Source organism: Nipponia nippon, unplaced genomic scaffold (assembly GCF_047370975.1).
Source record: "Nipponia nippon isolate SJK-2023a ecotype South Korea unplaced genomic scaffold, ASM4737097v1 scaffold_18, whole genome shotgun sequence".
Classification (NCBI taxonomy): Eukaryota; Metazoa; Chordata; class Aves; order Pelecaniformes; family Threskiornithidae; genus Nipponia; species Nipponia nippon.
Window position 1 is genome coordinate 6,956,579 of NW_028262334.1, and position 24,773 is coordinate 6,981,351.

At 37.1% G+C, this 24,773-nt stretch overlaps 1 long non-coding RNA gene across 1 annotated transcript in view; it reads right to left on the reverse strand.

Moving 5' to 3' along the window:
- Positions 1 to 10,104: 10,104 nt before the first annotated feature.
- LOC148056082 (uncharacterized) overlaps positions 10,105 to 24,773 on the reverse strand; it is a 65,254-nt gene continuing 50,585 nt past the window's right edge. Inside the window, exon 3 of the long non-coding RNA XR_015704083.1 lies at positions 10,105 to 10,311. This is a non-coding gene — a long non-coding RNA (uncharacterized LOC148056082). The remainder of the gene's footprint in view (positions 10,312 to 24,773) is intronic.

A 24,773-nucleotide genomic window follows, 5' to 3' on the forward strand; every position in this document is an offset into this window, starting at 1 on the left:
CATTTGCCTTTAAGTTGTATCACACTGGTGGATCATAATGCTTCTAACATCTAGTACCACACCCAGAGCTTTCCTCACCTCATTGCCACAGAGAAGATTCTCCCTATGAGCTGACTTGCATGATCAGAAAAGTCAACCAGAAGTATAAAGAGTAAATATCAATTTACTAATGCATATTCAACCAGGTTAATAAAGCAAACTCATGCTGGTAGCCTGTTTTTAGTAAGCTGTGTGCTTTGTTTAGTTGAATTACCTAATCCAAGTAAATTACCATTCTTATTAGTACTTGCTGTCAACTAGTTGCAACACACCATCTCACTCAGGAAGTTATACCAGAGGGAAAACAGCTTGCTGTTGCAATATGATTGTCTGGGACCGAAAATTTTTTATATGAATAGTTCTGAAAGCTCATCTGAAGACTTATATTCTTAACAATATTGTTAGGAGAAAATCTGCCCACTATAAATTGTTCTCACATTGAAACAACTAGTGAAAACAATAATCAGGGAAACAATAAAAAGGGAAGGCAAAATAAACTCCCATTATAAGCAAACAGAAGATGAAAGTGTTTAAGAGTTAAAAATTACTCACAAAAGAAAATATGACTGTCAAGACAGAGACTGGGCATTAGAAAGACAAACATAAAGACTGTATTATGCAAACGCAAAACTGCCTTAAATGTATAGATGTGATTTATACCTTAACAGTCGTACAACTTACAAATATTTTGCTTTTAATGTTACATATTGCTTGCTACCAGGCATCAGAGGTAGCTAGTTCTGACAGAGAAAAATCAATACAATTTTGCCAGTGATTCACCTTTATCAGTCCATCTTTTTACAATAATCTCCTTTTTGATCTGTTTGTTTGCTGTCCTTTTCTTTCTCCTCGCAATTTAAAAGGAAATTGCCTTTTGAACTTTCATACTTGTTTCTAGCTAGAAAAAAATGTATGTTTTAAATCTGGTACACTTCTCATCTGGACAAGGTTGTGTGTGTGTGTGACTGGTGAGTCCTACTACCTCCACATGGTCCAAAAGCAAAAAGGAGGAAACTGATACAGCTGCATTTCACCTCAATTTAAAACAAGGTTTGTAAATATAAAACTATTCCAAACTGTAATGTATGTATTTAGAACAACACAGTCTAATCTATCTACATATATAAATGCATAGTTTACCTTCACTATTATGCATAGGTGTTTTTTTCTGTTATCTATTCCAGAATCTAGGAGAAGTTCACTATGCAGGAACATTCAGTTGTTTTTAAAATTAACAAAAATGTGATTGTTCAGCCACCAGAAACACAGCATCCACCAGAAGTCAAATGTATGCTAGTGAAATATGATTAAAAAAATTGAAAGGATATATTTTCCAGTTACATTTGCTTATTATTTTTACCTGTACCTTGTTAAACCTGTATATAGAAAATGTTATTACTGCATCACAAAGCACTATCCATGCCCGTCAAATTTAGCAAACATTAAAATCTAAAACAACGTGACAATTTGATGTGACACTGAAGTAGCTGGTGATCTTGATTACATTTAAATGGCAGTCAGTACCATTATGCTGCACATTGCACCCTTTTATCTATGTTGCATATCATTTCATTAACATGGTCTTCAGCCACTGGATAAAAAATTTCTATAGATTTAATAACCAACAAAAGTTTACATTTAATTTACCAGCCTTTCAGCACTTTAGTCATCACTTTACTGTATGATAAAGTCGGAACATAATGAGCTGGTAGTACAATAAGCCTTTCATTAAATATGAACTCATGCAGCTGAAAGAAACATACACCATAAAAGTTCAAAAATAGATGGGCTTTGTCTCCACAGCAGAAAACTTAGTTCCTCTTTCAAGATGCACAGCCATTCTCATCCTTGCTTACATAGTGTACAGTCTGCCTGTCTAAAGAACACAGGCAAACGCTAAACAGATTTTCAGGGGTGCTTAAGCGGTGCATGGAAGGACCCCTCATCCCCTCCAGCCCAGCGAGGACAAAAGTCAAATCAATAACTCAGTATCTCCCCCCGTTCAGGCCAGGAGAAGCAGCTTCAGCTGCATTAAGGGCCCGAACGAAAATGCAACTGAACTAAGGGGCAGGGACTGGGCACGTGGGTGCACCTGTTATCATACATGAGTAAAAGCTAAAGAATTTTGTAGTTTAGAGACACAAGGGTTTCAGAAGTTATTTGGAAGGTGTAGGGGAGGGAAAAAGAAAGTCAAAGACCTTTAAGGTTGCTTCACAGAAGTTCAGCTAAAAATATTGTCAGAAAAAAATACTAGCTGTGTTTGCATGGAGTTATTACAGAAAAATAACTGTAATGCACAGACATAATTAAAAAAAATGATTGGTCAAATTAGTGCAAAGACAAAAAGAAAAGAAAACTGGGTGGGATACCCTCTACCTGGAAACATTTGATAAACGGATTTTTTTTTACTTTTTGCATCTGTAGGAATCTACAACTAAAATAGCTTCTTTGGTATTCATGTAGAGGAACATGCTTTTCAAGGAAAAAAATTTGAATATCAAATTCAAGAAGGAAAAAGAACTCAAATCTACCAAGGACTTTCAAGGACATATAGCTAGGTACTTTTCAGCACATTTCAAGCTCTGCAGTATGGACAGTTCCTCTCTTTTCCTCTGCACTGCCAAAACGAAATGAAATACAGATTATTATTTAAAGCAAGCAAACCTCCAACAGTAGAGAAAAGTTGAAATAAGGATTGAGAAAACTGAAGCCCAGTAGTATCGTCTTCAATTAAATGTAATTTAAGTGATCTGGAGTCATTAACTTCTTAATTTGCAGCTTGCCCCATTAAACATGGGGGGTTTTGTAGGTTTTTTTCTTATCAGCTGACTCATACAAAGTAAATTCTCTGATGTAGGAGATCTATTTGCACCATAAAGAACTAGAGCTTAAATTCTTAGTTTTCACTTGGCAACACAGGCTTTATAATTTGGTGCTCAGATTAATGTGTATACTATATTTAAAGTGAGATTTTACCATAATGGTGACTAATGGCTGATTTTTCTGTCTGAAAATAAAAAGAGTAGCTGGCATGGTATTTTGGACTCTTACCTTTATAATACTAAAAACTACTTCAGTTCTTTCTTTCAGTAAATTTCAGGGTATACAAGAGCACTTTTGAAATAAACATTGAGAAGTGAATGATGACTGCCATCAGGTAATGAATGTTGTTAAAAGGACCAAGTGTTTTTTTCACAGACTATGCCAGTTGTCTCGTCTGGAAACTGTGGTTTGCTTTTCAATTAATTGCATTTATATGCTCAACAGTTAAGTGTGAGATGATAAACAGGCTTGTGGTTAGGACATCCTACTCACTCCTTTTGACGTATAAAAACTAGTAGGTCTTATCTCAAAATTTATCTTTGTCTTGCTTTTTCTGTTTGGAAAGGAAATAACAGTTTTACATTTCACTCCCTTTTCTTCAGTAAATTTCTTTGTACCCTACAGTAACTCAAAAGAAATCCAATGTAGATATTAATACAGACAAAAGAAGAAAGAAAGATAAAGTTTTAGCTCCATAGAATAAAAGGTAAGAAAAAAATTCTAAAATCTGATGAGGGCTGAACTAGTTTATGCAAAGTGCTTTCCTCCATCTTCCCACATTTGCATATTAGATGAAATATGTTTTCATTGCTTCCATAAAGACTACAAAATAAATCTTAATCTCCTGTCCATATTTACAGACTTTGAGCAGCATGTTTTAAGAGGCTTAGCTGTATGGACTTAATAACAGCTCTTTCAAAAAACTGGAGGCAACATACCTTGAAGAGAAGTTTCTACCTGAACCAAAAATTGGTCTGTGTGGATAGTTTAACCATCCTTTGCTCTATTGCTAACCATTGCTCATATTCCTCTCTCATTTGTGTACGTTTGTAAGGTCACTCAAAACCTAGTGACCCAGAGGTACCTAAGTACACCTTTGTACTTCCACCCTACTGCTGACTTATCACCTTCCACCTTACAAAGCATATACATCTTATAAAAGCGGGTTCCTAAATTTCAGAAATTAATAGATTGTTAGATCTAGAAATAGCATGACTTTGAGCGCATAGCCATGAGATCTAGTAAAAAAGGAGGCAACGTAGGAGAAAAAAATCTGCTCTAGATACCAAAGGTCAAAGCTTCTGAAACTAGATACTGTGGAATCACACAGATGGGCTGTAGGAAGGTGGCAGATCATGTAACACTGCTCTATCCACCTTCTTCTATCCACCTTCTTTCCCATTCTTAAGTAGCACTAGAAATAGTATTTTAAAAATACACTGAATATTTTTCAATTATTAAATTTTCTGAATCAGTAATATCTGTGAAAAAGACATTAAATCATTAGGTTGAAAGTAAGCGGTGTGTTCAATTATCATCTGATAAAAATAAAATACGCAGAAGACAACCCATCTTTAAATGCAGTCTGTAGCAAAAAAAAAAGAGCACAGGTGACTCTGCCTTTGACTGGGTGCTAGTATCTTACCATTTTTAGCCTCTTGTGACAGTGTTCATACACTTGTCAGATATATCATCTATGGATAATTTAATTTGTCAGACCGAAAGTTATTCTTTCTTTGGATTAATTAGCTTGGGAGAGTTACAAAAAAAACACCAAACAAAAATTAACAACCCCCCCTTATCTTATTTTGCAGCTCTTCACAGGAAAAGATGACTTCTTCAGTCTAAAGAGAATTTAAATAAAACTCCAGCCCAGCTTTTATGTCTGAATTTCAATGGATGCTGAATACACTACTCAATGGGGGTAAAGGACTTCAAGCTTTCCATTGTGGTAATAGATTCTGTAACTAAAAGAGCATTCTTCTAATACGCAGAAGTTAACTGAAAATTTTCTTTCAGTAGATTTGCCTCAATGCAGGGAAATATTTCATTTAAAGAAAAAGTTCAGAAAAGCATCACTCCTACAGAGGGGATAATCATAGAAGCATTAGCATTGGGAAGGACCTCTGAAGCTCTCTAGTCCAGCCTCCCACTTGATGAAGGTTTGTTGCCAACACCAGATACGAGGAGCCCGGGCTTTGCATAGCTGACCCCGGAAAACCTCCAGACCTTGTGTGACACCTCTTGCAGTGCAGGACTACCCTCCTCCTCAGCATTTTGTGAATATATAGGATTGAAGATTAGAAGTGTCAGCAAGTATACCAGATACGACCACGCCTAAACATTTTCAGAATAACTCATCAGAAGCGTTAATGCCATCTTTCTTTTAAAGCAGTTGTATTCTCTACAGTGTAGCAGTGTGTGTCATCTCAAAGGTGTCTTGCCTAATTTGCAGTATTCCCTTTCATTAATAAGCAATCAGATTAAACTGCAGAGACAGTTGTCACGGTCCATAGATATTTAACATTTGGAAGAATTTGAGATTTGTAAGGTACAGTTAAGATTACCTTCTAATCTTTTTCCTTATTAACACATGAAGATATATCAAAATACAACACAGCCTTAAACTGATCATCCTCCTGTGCAAATGCAGGAACTCAGTGGGGAAGCAAATTACATTTATTCTATATTATAGGCATAAAGCAAGTTGTTTTGTGGTCAACCTGACATTTAAATAAAGCAATTCAGAATGGTTTAATTTTCTGCTTTACAGCAAGACTAATAAAAATATGTATTGGTCCCAATTGCCATCTACATTAAAAAACATGCTGCAATCAACTGTGGATTTCAGAAGGATGTTATAATTAATGGCTTTCTGCTGGCTGCATTTTTAGTCACTGTGATTTGCATGGACATCCTGGCTTGTACCAGGAACAGTGTGGCCAGCAGGACCATGGCAGTGATCCTGTGCTCGGCACTGGTGAGGCCGCACCTCAAATCCTGTGTTCAGTTTTGGGCCCCTCACTGCAAGATGGACATTGAGGTGCTGGAGCGTGGCCAAAGAAGGGCAGCGAGGCTGGGGAAGGGTCTGGAGCACAAGCGCTATGAGGAGTGGCTGAGGGAGCTGGGGTTGTTGAGCCTGGAGAAAAAGAGGCTGAGGGGAGACCTTATTGCTCTCCACAACTACCCGAAGGGAGGCTGTAGCAAGGGGGGAGTCAGTCTCTTCTCCCAAGTAACAAGCGACAGGACAAGAGAAAATGGCCTCAGGTTGCACCAGAGGAGGTTTAGACTGGATATTAGGAAAAACTTCTTCACCGAAAGGTTTGTCATGCCTTGGAGCAGGCTGCCCAGGGCAGGGGTTGAGTCCCCATCCCTGGAGGTATTTAAAAGCCATGTAGACGTGGTGCTTAGGGACATGGTTTAGTGGTGAATTTGGCACTGCTGGGTTAACGGTTGGACTTAATGATCTTAAGGGTCTTTTCCAACCTAAACGATTCTATGATTCTTTCCAGATTTGAGTAAGTGACAAACTTTCCCACATCTCTCTCACAACGATACTATTTCTACATGATTTTGCTGATCTTTTGAACATAAATACACATTTCTTTCATGTGTATGACAAATAAGCATAATGAAATTGGTTTCAAGCAGCCAAGGAAGACTACAACAAAAGATCTCTGGCTAACAGTACTGCACTTCAAAGGTGGAAGAAAACTGAAGCCAGACTTGGCTAGATTTTTCCAGCCTGTGTCAACTATTATATAGTTACACTGAGAGCAGTGGAACTGCATTGGTGTAAGACAAGCTGATACACTTAGAAAATCTCTGGGGCAGTCTTCAGTAGCCTAAACAACAGTTACACAGGCTGCCAGGCAACTCAGTGAGTGCTACAAGAGTTTACTTTCAGAATTCCAAAGCATCTTTTCCTTTCCATCAAAATCAAATGGAGAAACTCAGGAAACACTATGTACACACACACACACACACAAAGAAAAGAAAGAAAAGAAAAAAGAAACTGGAAATCACCTTACCGCCCTTCAAAGTAAGAACAGTATATTTTAACGAAATGTATTCCTTTCCTACAGAGATACTCCCTGTTTGACCCCACTCCCTCCATTTTAAATGAGATGCTTTAAATCTGTGGGAGAAGAAATAGGTACCTTTTTACTGATTGTGTCTTGTATCGGTTATTTGTTCCTTTTTTTTTTTTTTGATCTTTATGCAATCAAAGAACATGAGACTGATATGTAGCACGGAGACATAATAAATTAACTACTTGACTGTGCACTAAGGACTTTCAAGCATCCAGCCCTCCTTTCTATAGTTTTAACTGGAGCTCTGTCAAGTCCAGCTGCTTAGATTCATGAAAGTTTTGTGCAAACCTTTTACTTACATTTGAACAAAAGGAGCCTGATTACAGAAATACATTTCCAGGCTTGATTAAAAACCATTCTCTGTCTTCTACCATAGCTTCCAATATGGAATTCAAGCTGCTGAGTTTTGATGTCTAATGATAAAAATACGAGAACATACACTGTACTTTGACTGGAGAACTCAATAAATGAAAAAATGAAAGAAACTATATTAAGTTCAGTTTTATGTTTTGTTGAAAACATTTAGTGCAACTAATATTCATGAATATTCTGACAGTAGGGATCCAGTGATTCAGAGATGCTGCTACAAAAGCTACTGTAGAAGATGCTATAGAAAAAAAGTACCCCACAGGCCTGAGACTGGGAAAAATTGGATTTATTTCTTGCCAGCTTTTATACCTGATATCCCTGACTATTTTTAAAATGACTATTTGTACTAGACCAAGACTACAAGACCTATTTTAACAGGAAACCCAGAAGACAGTAACTTTGGCTACCATGTGCAACTGACCTGCACTGGGTTTATGAAATGTCAGCGGTAGAAGATTAATTGCCAATATGGGAAAAATCTACTACCTAAAACAAATTTTACACGTGGAAAATCTATTTGTTCAAGAGCAAAGGCCACATATCTGCTGTGGATACCCCAGAGTGGGATAATGTTACCTGCTGATCATCTACAAATTAGTTTGTGTCCATAATATACAGATTCCTGTTTATTGCAGAGCTGGAGGGACGATTTGTCTCAAACCAGATTTTGAAGGGTACAATATGTGCAGAAAGGATACCCTACCTGAATGTTCTGAGTCAAATGTTTGGTATTTACAGTACTTTATTTTGTTCTTGCCAGCATTTCAGCTTGCATGTCTCCCACCTTTCTCATATATTTTAGCATACTCAGAACTAATTCATATTGTGCAGTAAACAGAAGAAAAGCAGCTCAAATGGAGAAATTTGGGGGAAAAAAAAAAAAGGTTATTTTGATAAAAATATACAGCCCCACAAAAAAGAACACTGCAGTGGCCATCACTATCCACTACAGAGTGCATGCAGGGAAACAAAAGTCGTATTTGCATCTTGCCTCTTTGTACTATGTTCTGTGGTGGTTTATCTGAATAATTAAAGTAAAAAAAAAAAAAAGATTAAGCCATTATTGAGCCACTTTTCCTAAGGAAATAAGGCTTAGATTACAGTGTTTTCTCTCTGTTATTCATTAACAACATTTTTATTAATTACTGGTGGAATTCAGTTGAATCTGACAGAGAAGCAGACCTCTCAAACATAAGATGCTTCCTAGATGTGAAAAATCAATGGCTAGATAGAGGAATGGGACTCAGATTAGTGGTTCCAGCCCCCACAAAAACTACAGGGATGGAAAGTCTCCATCATAAAGATTTTGCATTAGGAAAGCATGCAGTACATGTTTAACAGCATCAACAAACTGGCAAGAAGTTTAATTCAGATTTTTTTCTCAAAAAAATTTCCAGTATACGTTTCAGAGCATTCAGAATATGAGCATGGAAAGAAACGGCTCAAGTATTTCTTTCATTTTCTTTTCTACTATCATCTGTAGCTGAACCTCAGTTTGGTGTATACGTATAGTCTGCAATGACAAAGCACAATACAAAATGTTTAATATTTCAAATGGTTGAATAGTGCATGCTGCATCAGACCACAGCATATAAAGCCTGTATGCCAGGTTTTATTACTACACGCCGTATATGATATGTACCTACATATGTGTATGTACGTAGGTTCAAAACATATGATTAGAAGTATTAGCGACACTATTTTTACTTTCAGCCTTCAAAGTCAGATGCCTTTTCCCTGTGAATTCTACTGTATTGACTTCAAGTTTTTTTCAGTATAGAACACCCATAAAGCTATCCAAAATATAATTGATTTGGCTTTTACCTTAGCATCACTACCTCATACACTCCTCCAAGGCAAAAGTGTAAACCTTTGGGGAAGGGGGAGAAAGTTTTCTTGCTTCTGTTTTGGTTCTCAAGCACCAGCCACTTGGCGATGCTAAGGGATTTTTAAAATTGAGGTGAATTCCAAGAAATTGAGTTACTAGGCAAGTAATATGGGTACTGAGGAAACACGTTGTATGGCTGTCAGATCTGTATATAATATATTAGGCAGCTATCTTCTCTGGGTCTGCTAGCCTGGAAGGGAGATTTCATGACAAATGCAAAGAAAAAAGAGCTTTTGGGTTTGGGTAGGAAAAAGCTCAGAAATTTTTCCTCTCTCATTTAATATTATAGTATATTATTGCAATGACACCGAAAGTCCTGTTAATTTTACTAATTAGCTTTGTACTTTCATTCTTTTGTGGACCGGCTAGAAGAAATAAACACAAAACCATCAGCAAACCTGCGAATTGTGTCACTGACATACTAAAAAATAGAAACTCTCCCTGAAAATTCGTATTGTGAAAAGGAAACATTATTCCCAGTGCCTATTTAACAATCATCCTTGCAGATACAGCAGAAGGAATTCATACAAACAAGGAAATCTGTTACTGGTACAAGGGAGCCTGTTCCTGATTGAAACCTGACCATGCTGCCAATCGAATCCCTGTCTCTGGGAAGGGTTCACTCTACTTATTCCCGTGCTCATTAGTAATTGCAGCATCTTGACAAATTCTAGTCATAGAGAGGGCTTCTTTTTTATACTGCAAAATCGCCACTGTTCTTTGCCCATATACCATCCTGCAAAAAGAAATATATGCACATAATAGTCACTGAGCAGTAGTGACACTACCTTGGATAAATGACACCTCAATTATATTAACAAACATCTCCACTGAGAAAAAGATTTCATATAAAGGAATATGTAAATTACTTTTTATCCATTAGGAGACAAAGGAAGAAGAATGCATGTAATTAACAGAAAGCACAGCAATAACTAGCTCTTGCTTATAGCTGTCTGCTAAGAACAGCAGGAGAAATGTGTCTGTGAAGTCTTCATGTTGGTGTACATGATCCTCTGTTTAATGAGCACCCCGTTGCACATCTGGCTCTCAACGTCTTTAAAATAAACTTATATCTGTAATGCCTAGTACATGTATGTTCTGAAAAAAATAACAAAAAGAAAAATGGTGGTAGTATCTATTGTCAAGGTGAAGAAGCTGAAGCTTGTTAATTACAAACAGATTATAATTCAGACACCCTCAGCTGTAGACAAACAAAAGGAAATAATTTTGCTACTGCAGGGAAGCAGTAACTTTCTCAGTGTGCATGAGATCTTTTTGTCTTTAAGGGATTTGCAAGGTCGTGCATGGCTCTGCTCCACTCAAGTGTGTGTAATGGGACAAGGCACTGTAATAATAAGACATTCAGACACATTTCAGGTTTTCAGGGATCAATGTTGCAATGATCATGACTATACGGTTGTATAACATGCACATTAAGAAAACTGAACTGCTAAAAGCATTCCTACAGGACTTTGGAGACGTTAAAAACCATGCAGAAATAGCACATACCATAAGAACTTATAGTTCACAGCTAAAGCAGCAAAATTATTCAGGTCAGAATACACCTGATCGTCTAATCAAGCCATTTAACAACACTTGATCCAAAACTAGAAGTACTGACTTTCTACATGAGCACAAACGATGTAGATTCGATCCAAATACATTCCTTCTTGTATTACTTACTTTTGACAATGAACTATACATTTCTTTTTTCTTTCTTATGGACCTGAATACTCCTCAGTTTTAGCCCGCATCTGACCTCTCCTAAATTCACTTTTTGAATCTGAATTTGAAATTACAGTACCTACCCAACTTCGTGTCCAAGCAAACAAAAAAGTTACTTTATATCTTTAGAAGTAGTTCTTGCATTGCAGTAATAAAACTAAACAAACTTGTCACCAGTAGGATTCCTATGAGTAGTTATATTCCATACATTTCTAATTTTTCCAGGTCTCTGGCAGTCTGATACTCTCTGTACCTATTTGTAGGCATGTTTAGGTTAAATACTCTCAAAATTCTGCCTGTGATTTCTTAAAGGTAATTCAGAGCATGTGAAGTGACTTGGGCATTTAATCTATGCCTCTAGTTGCTGAGCCATCTTTGTATTTCGGCTCTGGCTTTTATTTTTAGCCAATAAACCTGGCACAATTCAGTTGAAATGTGTGAAGCAAAGCCACGTTATCCTGGACAACACAGGCCTTTATGCCTACATTTCCTCGATGCTTTCAAAACATAAGGCTGTATTTTTAAAGTGCATAGGAACTGCAGAAGCTCAGTAAATAAACAATAATTCATTGTTCACTTTCAAAAAATATAAAGTACAATTCTTTTATGCACACTCTACTAGCATCTTTTTAATGACATCAAATACTAAAAATATTTTAAAGAATGCTTGCTGCTGCAGCTACTCCTGTTGCTTCCCATTGCTATATAATTTTGCAGTGATATACTACAGAAATCAACTTTTGTGCAGGTAGTGAGCTATTACTGAAACACTGACAGTATATGAACAGAAAATAATGTACATTACATTGAAGGCATAAACTAACGATGAAGTTTCCCTGGCTTCCATAGACTCAGAATTGACAGTAAGAGGCACAAAGATAAAAGAGACATAAAGATAAGCAGTGTTTTCCCAAAGTAACTCTTCTACAGGTACTGACAGTTTTGATGTTTCTTCCAAGCACTAACGTTCTTTATTTACTGTTGCATTTCATTTTATGGATTTTTTTCCATGTTGCGTTCAAACAGAATAAACAGAAGTTTGAGTTATAGCATGTAACATGGTCAGAAAGGGACTTTATAGAATTAGATCAATTCTTGTTTCTTATCCACCTGGATTCATAAAACACTCATATTGACTCTCCGGTACTATAATCTTTGTGTTTGGTTGCTCATGCTTCACAATCCATTACAAGCTAAAGGAAGAGCTTTTTATGAGAAAACTACAAGTCATGGGACTTTGATAATGCTACTCTCTCTTCTGCATGATTTTTTTCTGAAGCTTTTTAAGGTAGTTCTCAATATTATTTCTGCTCTGTATACATGTATTAAATAAAATCCTTCAATGAAATCCAATAAATCTATGATTTCACAGTCGGGGAAGTCAATGGAAATACATTTCTCCAGTTAGATCTATAGCAAAAGCAATGTATTTCCAAAGGAAGCATGAAAAAATTGGACAAATTGTAGATGTGAGGTAAGTGAAATGGAAAGGAAGTGAATGGGTGCAAGGAATCCTACTCTGCCCACTTCTAGACAGCTCCAAAGGCTTTCCTGTAAGAGTTCAATGCCCTTCCTTTCCCGAGTGATACCACAAAGGAACAGTTGGTAGAACTGATGCAACATTGTCATCTAGATGGAACGGATAGACACAACAACTGACTATTCTGGTGCAGGAGAAGATAACGTATCCAAGATGCTTCTTAACAACTAGCTATTGCTTAAATAGTTCTATGATGTCAAAATACAGGATTAGGAAATGTCCTTAAAGATCTCTTTATAGTTGTATCTCTTAGATTCTTAGAATAATTTACTGTCTTTACCCTCCTTTGGTTTTTTTAGGAACCTTAAACAATAGTGGCTTGAAATACAGTTTAAAAGATGCAATTTCTCACTACTTCTGCTACTACAGGCAAAAATGAAGCTGCTTGGATTACTTCCAGTCTGGCTCTCAATATGTATGAAGGAAGAAATAATGGTGCCTGTGATTTAATAAAAGTGATTATCTGTAATGAAAAGCTGTGACCCCCCTGTAATTCATCTAAATGAGATCCGCACAATAAAAAGGAAAATTTTTTCCTTCTTAGCTTTGGCATCCTGGCTGCAAGTATCATCTTTCCAAGTGAGATACTGAGACAAGTCCAAAAGCTATAGACTGAGTGTTACTGAGCACAAAGGTGCAACCTTAATTCTGACTTCATTCTCTATATAAAACTCAATATACATTCCTGTGGGGGTGGGATTAGCCCCTAACTATGAAGAAAGCTTGTATATAGTATGTCCACCAATGAAATAAATAAACCAATCAACAAAGTCATGGGAGCTGGGCACGTAAATCGCGTGGGCAGTTAAGATGACGGAAACATTGTTGAGTTTTTCCATTCCCACAAAAATATTAAGGATTACAATAGTAACCTCAATGCAGATTGAAGCGAAGAATTAAAATTCCAGTTTCTGTGAATCAAAAAAAAGGAAATTTCTATTATGGGTCAAAAGAAGTGCATCTTACAATGATTTTGACACTACCACAGTACTTTTATGTATGCAGTAAATAAAAATTTATATGACCCTACTACTACGTTTTGCAATGACAGGACGCTTCTGATCCAAATATATTCAGCTAAGGAAATCTAAGCTTTATAAAGAAAAACAGCTGAAGACAATTTCATACAATTAAGAACCAAAAAAATAAAGTTAGGAACCAAAAAAATAAAGTTAAGAACATCTTCTGTTCTGGAAATGGTAAAGGGTATTGATACCAAAAAAGGACCTCTCATAAACAGCATGCATCAGAAGGACGGTAAGCATTTACCTGAATATAGCTATAGTGATGCAGATTTCCATTTAATAACTGTACTAACAATTTAATTACTAACCTATGCCTTCATTGGCAGCCAGGGAGTTGTATTGCCTTTGAATTTCCTGCTATATCTCAATTTCTTGTCTCCTAAAATAGCTGGACTTGATATGGGAAAAAAACAGATGGGTATCTGTGCCCTTACTTGCTCAAGTCACTGGCATTTCATGGGAAAGTCTTGTCTGAATCATGGTCTGGGACTAGTTCTTCTTTAAAACATGCAAATAACCCTGACTAAAGAATGGGCTAACAAACCCATTTTCTTTATGCAAATTATTCTTATTTACTCCTCATGTTGTGTTAGAGTTGACTCAAAATGATTTTTCACAAGATGCCTGAGCCAATCCAATGATTTATTCAATTCAGTTTGTGTGTTATGGCTCTGAAAAGGTGACTTAGTCATTTTAAAATTACTACCTTTACATAAAAGTACTAAAGAACTGACTAGAAAATAGCACACTATTATTTTTAGTTTAAAACCATCCTATTGAAATTATTAGAGTTTTTTTTCCCAGAATATTGAATGCTATAAAAAGTGTAAATAAATATTTTTAAATTTCGGAGCAATTTCTATAGAAATACATTACATCTTCTTAAAGTAGTATAGATTACATCTCTCAAATTATCAGAGATTTAAACACCCTAACCCTTGTCACAGTTAGAGAGTTCCTTAACTAATGGTGAATAAGTGTCTTTTCTATCTTGATTCATCAGCTCCTGAGGTATTGCTAGACAAGCAGAATCCCAGAGTTTTCTAGCAGAGTTAAGACCCCCATTATTCCTTTATCATCATTTTGTGTTTTGCTCAATGTCTCACTAGAGCAGTAAGTATTACATATTACTTTTTCTGTTCAGAACAATATTAAGATTCATAGCTTTTTAAATCTAACACTGACTGCCTTCACCTCCAACAAATTAGTAACTTTATATTAAACTCACATAACCATAGCAATGAAAATTAAAGGAAAGATTGTATTCTTCTGTGCCGGTACAGCTACTTAGGCTGTCACTAAGTTACATGAAGGGAAGTTCTAGCAGTTGGCTCAAGAAAAGTTGCATGTGTCAATATTTAAAAAGAAAAAACAAAAAAAAAAAAAAAAAAAGAAGAGTTATGAGTTCTTGCTGAACACAGGAGCCAGAAGATTTTGTTTTATAATCTATTTCCTTTGGTAGACAATAGATACTTGTGTGTTTAAGAAAAGAACCAAGATATCTAAAAACCGAATGGAAATAAACTGCATCCATATCTCAAGCCTAGAGCTGTATCCATTATTTTCACAGCTAGTTTCAATAAGCGGCAATCCTCATCTCCTAGGCACTGATTCACGCACCATAACAGCTAGCACTAGGCTACTGCATTATAAAAATGTGGCTGTTATCCAAGAATCAGCACATTGCTAGATACATGAATGACATAAATGTATTTAATAAAGCATTGCCTACAAGCAAATTAGCTTCTTCAATATTTGTATATCAATGAAACTACAGAAAGTGAAAAGAAAATTATACTTGCCATAAAAACCAAGTACAAATTTAACACTGAGGAATTAAGGGAAAAGACTGGGCAAAGCTATAGTCATACAAACCTCTTCACAGACAGAAAGCAAATTCTGTCCAAACTGAGTCTTAGCCTTTCAATGGAGAAAATCTTGCTCTCACATACCCTGGGCATCTCTAATCACTGACGCCCAAGTAACTACAGCTGGCAAGGGTGTTCTATGCTGCTGCTGCTGGATGTCTTTGAGAAAGGTGGAAAGAGAAGGAAGAAATTCCGTCAGTAAGAGAACACCAGAAACAACCAGTGCTAAACCTCTTCATTGTCATCCTTCCTATTAACCTGCTCACTTGGCAGCAAACCTGTGCCCCTCAACCACAGCTATCCCCCAAAACTGCCAGCCATACACAGGGTGCAAATCCAGATCAATTTTTCTCCACAAAATCTCCACAGTTATTCGAAAGCACTATAGGATATCATACATCATAGTAAGAAACTAGAGTGATTTCCTGAAATTTGCTAGGGAAAAGGCTTAGGCTACGTATTCTAAAAATTAATACAATTTGTAGCACTGGTAAGACCCACTATGCCGTAATATGTGAAATTCTCACACTCTATCGCGCTTGATTCAAAGCGTGGCTTCTCCTTTATGTGAATTCGCCTTGTGTACACACACTTGTATTATCAAACCAAACATTCAGACAGTTCTGGTTTTTTTGGGTTTTACTGAGGTTTTTTGCTTGCGTTTTTTTTTTAGCTGGGTTTCTCCCTACCCCCCAGATATGAATCCTGAAAAGAATATCAAGCAAAAAATACAGTTTGGTCTACTGAGTCATGACAAATCAAATTTGCCAAATAGGTAAAAACATCATCCACACAATAATATTACTTATAATGATGAAGGTGGTAAATAAATAAGCAGTGCAATTTGCTGGTTTCCTCTGTGTGCAATATATGAAGCCATAACTGTTTTGCTAAACTAACTGTATCCTCCTAGAAAGATTTCCAATATCAATTACAGCGCTGATTGCATTGCTACTAAATAGATTTCCCTGTCATGTTTCCTTGATTATATGTAAATATTTCCTAAATTAGACATGTTTCAAGCTCCATTTAAAATGTAGTACAATTGGATAGTGTGTCAAAATTATGCAAGGTAGAACATGACTACAAGGACTATCAGACTAAGATTTATACCTTTTAGTTTGAAATGAAAGGAAAATAATTCATTGTAGATAATGTCATTTAACAGTACACTATTAAGATACTTTGGTTTTATGCTATGGAAAGTATGCCAGCTTTTCTAGGCTATTAAAAAAAAAACAAACCCAAACTGAAGTTTAGCTCGCATAAGTCCCTAAAGCCTCAGACATTGTTCCAACAACAAATTCAGAATTTAAAAGTGTGATGTAGAACAAGGTCTCTTTCCATTAGTATGATAAATTAAGCCATTCAGGTGATGGAAATTCATATGTAAAATAATGACACGTGGAGGAATGTATTAATAACACCCCTGAAGTTTTTCATTGCTCCCTTCAAAACTCCTGGATTTTTTTTAAAGATGTAAAGCTCTTACCTTCTGATCTTGATATATATTTTATTGTGTTAGAATTCTGCCATAGTCATCTTTTCTCTGAGTACTGAAAGTCTCCAGAGAAATGCTAGGAGAGCGCAGAGAATACTGGATCAACTGTTAGCAGCTTAAAACTGAGATGGTTTTACTTTAAGCATACAAAAGAAACTAAGAAGCCTTTAGTTAATGTAAGATTTCTTTCTTCTTACTTCTGTGAAAATATGCTTTATATCTATCGATATACATATTTCCTCAGAAGTTACCGGTAAGTCACATATTATTTTATTTTCTGTTGACTTTATTCACGTTTGCCTGCTGTTATGAAAACTTCGCAGAACATAATATTACTTCCTAAAATAAGAAAGTCAGGGAAACTTAAATTCATTGTTTTTCCCCACACTATTTTCACCTCAAGGGTTTGGAAGATAAGGATGCACTAAGAAGTTTACTGAAACTTTAATATCTTCTTTAAAAATTTATACCTTATGCCATAGAAAACATGAAATATTTTTTAAAATAGTTCTAACACAGCATAGCCTCAAAGTCAGCCATTTAAATATGCTGAGTAAGCAGAAAACATATCAGGCTTGAGGGAAATTCTTGATGTTATTGAATGAAAATCCAAAATGAAATTCACCGCTAGAGGAATACCACAAAAATGCTAAAGATAATTTATGAATACTGATAGTTTTCTCAATGAATACTGACACTTTTAGAAATCCTTCTTAGATATGGTAAGACTGCACTCAAATAAAGGAAATAAAATTAACTCTACAGCATTTGCCAGTCACCTCACCCATGTTTTGTAGTTAACATCCATGTTGCATTCTATACAACTAGCCAAGTTTTTTCTAATCAAATGGGAGAAGATTTATAAATAAATTTTGAATACGACTAATTAAACTCTGAATTAAATTCCATCTTCTCGAAATGCTCCAATTTTATTGAGACAACCTGAAATATTATGGATAATAGAGTTAAGGTTTGGTTTTTTTAAGGTATACTTTTTTTTATTCTTCAATGGGCCAGGAAATAAACCATGAATACAACTGCCTGAAAGGAGGTTGTAGCGAGGTGGGGGTCAGTCTCTTCTCCCTAGTAACAAGCGATAGGACAAGAGGAAACAGCCTCAAGCTGCGCCAGGGGAAGTTTAGGTTGGATATTAGGAAAAACTTCTTCACCGAAAGGGCTGTCAGGCACTGGCACAGGCTGCCCAGGGAAGGGGTTGAGTCTCCATCCCTGGAGGTATTTAAAAGCCGGGTAGACGTGGTGCTCGAGGACATGGTTTAGTGGTGGACTTGGCAGTGATAGGTTAACGGTTGGACTCGATGATCTTCAGGGTCTTTTCCAACCTTAACGATTCTATGATTCTATGAGTATGTACACATGCACTTCAAAAAAAAAAAAAATTTGCTGGATCTTTCTTGGTTAATCCAGCTTAAAACAATCCCATAACACTGATTCCTCAACTGTTCAGCTTCCTGACAGAATTGTTAAAAGCCAATTCATTCAGTCCTTCCATCCAGGTTTTGGATTAGGAAATGACAACGCCAGCAGTAGGACAAAAGATCTGCTTAGTCTGAACCCTGAGCTTGGTTCAGGGCACAAAAGGCAAACAAGGCCACGGCTGCTTGCAATAAGAGGGAACAGAAGTCACTGAGCCAAAATACCCTCTTCAGTCCTTAAAGTGGACACTCATGTCAGATGCCAGAGATAAGTGCTCCAGTAGAAGACACACTGCTCCAAACCAGTCATAAGATGGGTGAGGTCACCCTGACTCTCTGGAAATGCTGTATGCGCCAAACTGATGATTTTTCTTTCCCGCTTTCACTGCCTTGTGCTGTGTGTTCAACCTCATATGTTCTGCCTCAGACAGGTTGCACGTGAGCAATGCACCGTGCTTCATAGCTGCATATAACTCCTGCAGGTAATTAGGCTTCTCCATAATATGCCTTGCTTTTTACTTAACAGACCTGACACACTGAAACTTTATTTCTAGAAGTGTCACCTGACACCCAGAGGGTACACTTCAAAAATCACCTCTCATCAGACTCAATGAATTAGCATTTATAGTGATAAGATGCCTTTTCAGAGTGTTTGCTAAAGCCTAAATAGCTTTTTTCACAGATATCTTTGTAATAAAAACCTATGTAACCTACCTACGGGTGCCAGGTGCACCTTAATATTGTGCAGTTAGGGCATAATTAAGCCCCCTGTTGCTACCCTACTGCTCCTTGCCATCAGCAGCTGCTTGTTTTCTTTCGGTAATAGAACCACACATGCTGATGGCTCCAGGAGCAAAGAGCTCTTTGACAGAACAACATCTTATGACTGTAGATCTCATCACTGGCTTTCTATTTGAAAAATGCAAAAATGTTAAATCCCACTTGTGAGAGAAAGCTCAGGCAGAACAGCACTTCATGAAAATGAGGGTGATCAGAAAACCCTGGCACAGACTGACAATCCAAGACATCAATCAATACTCAACCACTGGCATTACTGAAAGTTTTCAGTTCTACAAAAAGCATAGGAAACAACAAAAATTTTCTAATCCAGATCATAAATCGCAACCATTTCAGCTATCCCTCTGGTAAAAAGGCATCTCTTTTCTATTTACAGATCAATATGGAAACCTTTATGGAATGTCAAAATATTATAAAGCTGTAAAAAAATCGATCTCACTGCTCATGTGAAGTTTCAGTTTCATCACCCTGTTTATTAATAAGAGTTCACCTTTTTAGAAAGTTTCCCATTCACGCTTTTAAAAATTACTAGCTTTAGAACGTCTCAGTTTCTCCAGAGAAGCAGTCTAAGATCACATGGCCAGGAATTTCACTAAAGATGAAACCACGTTTCCTCCTTTCTACAACCTCTTTTGGAGTTTCCAACATTCTCCCTGCTCATGACCAAGAACTGAAGGATTAGCAAAATTGTTCACTGCTGGATTGCACTTTTGTTTTAAGAACACAGCATCACTTACATTCGTGATAAAACGTGTTTCAAAGCAGGAATTCATTTTCTGCTTTGGCAGGGAATACAAAAACATAGCCCTTCACATTGTAGAAACCTACCAGAACTGTTGATTTTTTTGTTGTTGTTGGTTTTTTTTTGGCCAGATTTCAGGATTTTACCAGATAACTGTTCCTTAAATTCAAAATATAGACAAGTACATAATTCCTTAAAAGCTGCTTGTCCAAAGTCTAGCTGAACTTGCATCTTTGCCTCTTACTCTCTATCACATCTAATTTGTATTTGCAGGTGTGATAGGGGAAGATATGCTACTATCACCTTACCTTAATTTGGGTCTTCCATTTCCCCTTGTCATGGTTTAACCACAACACCAATTTCAATAAAAATTTTTTTAATTCCACTTCCCATATACCACTTACACACATCTTGGTTAATAAACTATGAGATGTTATTGTCAAACTACAACTTAATGAATGTTCTCCCCTTGAATATTCATTGTAGTCTCTAGATGTTTAAAATGAGCTTAAAAGAATGCCATAGTCTTACTGTGCCTCAATTCCTCATTACTAAAACAGAGCAATTTCTGCTTTCTATCTGATTCTCAGATCTCATGAAATTTCTACAAGGATAATTCACTGAAAATTTTTAAACATTTGGAAAAACTAGCAATGGGCCATATAACATAGTCACAAGTGGTCCAGCAAAGTATCTTAGAAAGCTAAGCTTTTCTTCCTGGTGGAATTTTCAAACAAGCTTTATATTTTTATTATGCACCTGACCATCTAGTAGGATATACAGGACTTTAAGCCTCAGGGTCAGGGTGTGCTAATAGTAACAACAAAATAAAATAATCCTGAAAGAGCATGACACAGCTACAATGCCATCAGGCGGTGACAGAGTATATGAAATTTTGACCATGTCAGTGGGTATATCTGCATAAGCTAATAATATACTAGGGACAGGTAACTGGATCTTTGTCATATACAATTTTGGAAAATTACCTTCTCTTTTGGATGCAAGGGGAGGGGGTGGAGGGAAGGGGCAGAAAATACTTTTTCTGCTTTCGCTACCTGACAGTTTCATTCAACATTTTCATGACTTACTTCTTTCTTAGAAACAGAAAAAATTAATACAAATAGTCAAAGGCAGGAAATACACTTTTCTCAAATTCATCAGTCAGGAGTACAAAAAAAAGCCCTGACACACCAGAAGTGAATGAATAAGAGCTCAATTATTTTAACCACAGAAAGACAAGGTCTCATTACCAGTCTAAAAGGTACTTTTACATTCTACACTCGTGCTCCTGAATGGATCTATTGCTAATCGACCAAGTACTGACACAGAGGGTAAAGGACTGTAAAATAAGGGCATGTAAATTTCTGACCATGCTCTGCAATAAAGTTATCAGTTTTATTTACTGAGAAGATAAGGAGGGAGTTAAGGAACTTAGATGGAGAAATAATGGCACAGAGACAGATCAAATACTCTGGGACACAGCCAAAATGCTAAGAAACAAGATAATAAATACACGTCACATCTAAGGCAGCAAGCAACGTCTTTCCCAAATCCATGCACGCCAGACCCTGCATTGCCTAACCATGATGACCGCTAGCCCCAACTCTAGCCTTGTAATAAAGAGAACCCTCCTCAAAAAAACCCCAAAAACAAAACAAACCCACAACCAAAATAAAACAATAAAAAAAACCCAAACAAAAACCCCATTTGACATCAGTCCTTGTTAATACTAGACATCTTCATAAATCACAGCCTTTTCTGAAAACTGGATCTTCCAGTTTTCACCTGAAAACTCGATGCTTTGGTTCCCAACAAGTTAAGCCTAACTGCAATCCTCACCTTAGTCTCAACATGAAAAAGGGGACCTGTCTGTACAAGAAAAGCCAATAAATGTCACTGGCCCCCAATAACTCCAGTCTTTTCTTACCACCCAGTGCTCTGTAACTTCTTACTCCGGGTCCCAGTTTTTAACATAGTTGAAACGCTAACTCTACTGTAACCCTAACCTTGGCTTTAGCTTGAAGGAGGGGAAAAAAACCCCATACATATATGAAAGTAAACCACATGACATAGGGCTGTTAACAGCAGTTTTCCCCTTCTTTCAGTTGGATCTGTAGCTTCCAGACATCCAGGGGACCCAAGGTTGTGTATTTTGGGGACAAATAGCACGATATTCTTACTTATACCAGTTTCTCTATTGCCACCATCTAGATAGGCAATGGAAGTGTGGAGGCCTCTGGGCCATCCAAGGATCACTAGGATGAAGTTGAGGGCTACACCACCAGCTTTATGTCCCTCTTGGCCCTTTGCTGTCCGATAGATTTCTATTGCTGGCTTTTTTTTTTGTAGTATTAACTTTAGGCCAGCAGGACAAGAATTAATTATGTTAAAAGTAGAAGAAATTGAAATAACAAATAAAGCTAACAAGGAGTGACAACATAGAATATTTCTGTGTCTAAACAAACAGATGGCTTCTGAACAGGAGTACACTATTGACTCTCCTCAAGCAAGTATTGGGAAATTTATTAGGCAAGGAAATTAGGGAGATTTCAAAAACAACAGAAAATGGCATATCATTGTTCTGAACAGAAGTGCTTTCTTAAGTGAAAAAAAGAAGCAATTTTTTATGCATGGAGAACATGGGATGTAGTAGGATTTACTTACACGCTGAATAATGTAGCTGTCTTATCTGTTTTTATGTAGTTCGTACATCTGTTTGCTGGTACACATCTGGATTCACATCTTGAAGCAGAGAGCTAACTGACAAGAGAGATGTGCTATTATTTCTTGATTGTAGATATTCTCACAAAAATGACACCAAGCTGGAAGAAGTACATGTTTTTACAGACTAAAAATGTTACCTAGGACCACTTTCTTCCACAATTATAGTTAATCATTGCTTTCTTACAGCACTCTGGTAAGAAGGATGCCAATAAATGAAACCAGAGGAGAAGTCTAACAGACCAAGGAAACTTTCCTTGGTTGTCCCCTTCAGTGTTTTACATCCAGCAGTTCCTCTTTGTCTTCGGAACTATACGGCAGAGCAAAGAAGCAAAGAAATGAACTCATCAGAAATACCTCCTAGAAAATAAACATCACGTGCATGAAGCCCCAAAGAAGATGCTATGTACATTACGATCTTGCAAGTACCAATCTTTAACGCATCTCCTAGACTGCAACTGCTGCCCAAGTATTGCAGCTCCGCCTTCCCTTCAAACATGCAGCTGGAACTGCAGTGCTAACCCTCACCAAGCAACATAAAGAGTATGGCATTATTAAGATGAAAAAGAGGACACTTTCTCTTAGGCGTGCAGCTGCTGCTTCTGACGCTGCAGTGCAGATGCTGATAGAGTTTGACAGAATTGCTAAGTAGCAGCCAAAGTAAGTTCAGAGCAGGGACCTCCAGCACAGGGGAGATCTCTCCAAAGCCATTATCCCACAGCCCCCCATCAGGCAACAATTAGCAAGCCAGAATGACTGAAAAGAGAACTCAAAAACCAGATATGGCTACTAAATTATTCAGAATCTCGCTAAAAAAAATCCCACACATACACAAACACAGAAAAAAAGCATTTCCAATTTTTGTTTTAGTAGAGCGTATACAAATGGCTAGACTTGCAAGATAAGCCCAATGCCCTTATAACATCAGAAGAGAGGCACTGAACAGCCTGTCTGGGCTATTCCAGTCTTTGCTGTAAAATCTGCTGTACACCTACAGCAGAACAGGACCCTATTGTCTTCTTTTCCCCCACTTCTTTTGGCCTTTCTAGGTAAACGAGGAAAGGAAAAGGTTTGATTTAACACAAAATTATGTCTTTTTCTTTTTTTGCCTGAAAAATTAAAAAAAGAAGTTTGGTCTGGACAAGAAAAACCCCAAAACCCAGCAACAATAATGCAACACTGGCCAAACCACTCATCTTGACATACAATTCAGAATTCTTCACCAGTCCTGAGCAGTTCTTTGGATCAATGGCTCCTTAAGCAGGTGTCTGGACAGGTAACAAAATCTAGAGCCAAATACTTTGCTGTTAAGGAAAGTAGCTTAATTGAAGTCACTGACATACATTAGTTCAGAACTCCTGAGGATTTGGCCTCTAATATTATTGTTTTGCACCACCTTCATGTTTTAAATCCTCTACCAGTTTTAATTAATTTGTCCCCTCTAGGCTCACTGGCTCAAAGCTCTTTAAATAAAGAGCAGGAATAGGGACTCAAAGGGGAGCCAGATTTTTTACTCTAAGCTCAGCCAGCTTTAACAATTCTAGCTGAAGGGGAGTTCCAGGGCACTGAGTATTCTCAATATTGTTATGTGTTTGGTTTTACTATCAGGATTCTGTAGTGGATTATGTTTCATATGGGTATTCTGATGTCTTATCTCAAGCCTTGGATTGACTTCAGTCATCTTTTCAGTCTCTTCTCAGCAAACACGGCAGCGAAAAAAAGCTCAAAGCATAAGTGCCAATCTGACAGAAACTGTCTGTGCAGAACTCTGTTTGAAATCACAGAAAGAAAGAAAGGACTGTACAACTGTCCTCTGCAGAATAGCACTACTCATTCTTTATGGCATATGATACAATCCATATTGCATCGAAGTCTTCACTTCAGCGCTGACCTAGGCTCTCACTCAGGTAACCTCTAACTCCTCTTCCATCCGCGCACAGAACCCTCTTCACTGAACACAGGGGGCGTTTTCTGTCGCATTGATCTGAGTGGTCTGGGCATATAAATGAAAACCAGAGTGCTGCTTTCATTCCAGGGAGTAGCTTAGAGAGGTTTTCTCAGTGCAAGTACTTATCATGTGCCTTCCCTATAATTCGTCACATGTTCAGAGGCCAAATTATCCTGTAATCCAGTGGGAAAGGATCAAAGCTGATTCTTTCTGCCTTATTACATTTGCCTCCAGAAGTCAGAGAGGATATATCTGTGCT